At 52.1% G+C, this 1,848-nt stretch overlaps 1 pseudogene; it reads left to right on the top strand.

The window, feature by feature from the left end:
• The first annotated feature begins 260 nt into the window (after positions 1-260).
• Positions 261-436, top strand: LOC135372911 (U2 spliceosomal RNA; annotated as a pseudogene).
• The last annotated feature ends 1,412 nt before the right edge of the window (positions 437-1,848 follow it).

Here is a 1,848-nt window from a genome sequence, read left to right as displayed (position 1 = left end):
AATGAACATTTCACCCGACCTTTTTCCAGAAGTGAACTGACCTAATTCATCGCTGGTCAAGTCTTGTGTGTGCGTGTACATGCCTGTTTTGTTATAAAAAAAAGACTTGACAAGCTCGATGATGGGGCGTGTGTTAGGTATCGCCGCATAGCTCCCTCTGTGTTCACTTAAACAAACTATTATGTAACCGCCACCTATTGTACATTATTGTAAAAATAAACAGTTATCCAACAGAGGGAGCCAGTCCGTGTGGCTGGTCTTCCGCTCCGATGCCAATACATGATCTCTTCTTATCAGCTTAATATCTGATACGAGCCCTATTTGGACTCACGATATTAATCTTATTTTTGGCCCGAGACAGTGTGTCTGAAGCTCGCCTCGGCACTGTCAAAGGTTGCCCTGGTATTGCACTACCTCCAGGTGTAGCCCACCCGTCTCAAATAAAAAAAAAGAAAAATTCGGAAACAGCACCAATAAGCATCAGCCATGATGACCAGAGTCAGGCAAAAGAGGGAAGCGTAGGAACAACACCAAGCAAAGCAGGGAACCTACAGCAGACATAGACACAGAACACACTGGAGACAACCACTGGGAAATGTCCTGTCTTGCCACTAGGCCAAAGTGTAGTACCGCAGACACGACGGTCCTCCAGTCTAGAAGACCGGCAGATGGGCAAATGAACTCGCAACCGTTCTCCTGTGGGGAAGTACGTGCAAGGCTCCGAAAGTGCGAGAACACGGCACCAGGCGACGAGAGGATAACCTATGCCCACTGGAAATCGGTCGGCCCTGGATGCGAGTTCCTAACGGAGGTCTTCTTCTGCCTGCACTACAGGCGGACTCCAGGCACATGGCGCAAGTCCCGCACCGTTGTCATCTACAAAAAAGGTGACCGGACAGACCCTACGAACTGGCGCCCCATATCGCTGGGGAGAACCATCGCCAAACTATACGCAGGCTGCTGGGCATCGCGACTGCAACTATGGATCCAGGATGAAGGAGTGATCTCAAAGTGCCAGAAGGGATTCCTCCCCCACGACGGTGTCTTCGAGCACAACTTTGTCATGGAGGATCGGATCAACAAAGCACGAGGAGGAGGAAAAGATCTGTGTGCAGCTATCCTGGATTACTCCAATGCTTTCGGCTCGGTCCCCCACAACGCCCTCGTCGACGCCGTCTACGGAGCTGGATGCGGCCCCGCATTTACCGATATCATTCGGGACCTCTATACGGGAAACTCGACCACCATTATAACCAACGACGGAGGAACGAACCCAATTCCCATAGAGTCCGGAATACGTCAGGGATGCCCGCTCAGTGGCCTACTGTTCAACCTTGTAGTGGATCCCATTATACGGAGAATCCAAGGAAATCACAAGGACCACCGCATCCTAGCGTACGCCGACGACATCACACCCCTCGCCGAAGACCCAACTACCCTGCAGGACGCCATCAACGAAATAGCAACCATGTCTGCGAAGCTAGGTCTACACCTCAACCCCAGAAAGTGCAAGACAATGCACCTATCCAGTGCGCAACCTACAGGCCTGAGAGACACGACATTCTCCGCGCTCGGCGAACCCATTCCAACGCTGCACGACTTCGAAAGTCATCCGTTCCTGGGGAAGCCTATTGGGTTCAACGCAGTGTCGTAGCCACGGGGGGGGGGGGGGGCTACGGGGGGCTCGAGCCCCCTACCTGCCACGGACGGACCCACACAAATCGTGCAAATCCGAGAACATAATATATATATATGTGGGGGGGGGGGGGACCAGTGTGACGATCGCGAAAGTTCTTGCAGTTCATGGCGCCTATCTAAGAAGCACTCTTGAATGGTTTTCAAAGTATA

Source organism: Ornithodoros turicata, unplaced genomic scaffold, assembly GCF_037126465.1.
Source record: "Ornithodoros turicata isolate Travis unplaced genomic scaffold, ASM3712646v1 Chromosome17, whole genome shotgun sequence".
Lineage (NCBI taxonomy): Eukaryota > Metazoa > Arthropoda > Arachnida > Ixodida > Argasidae > Ornithodoros > Ornithodoros turicata.
Note: the sequence above shows the minus strand (reverse complement) of the source record. Positions and strands in the feature narration are given on the sequence as shown.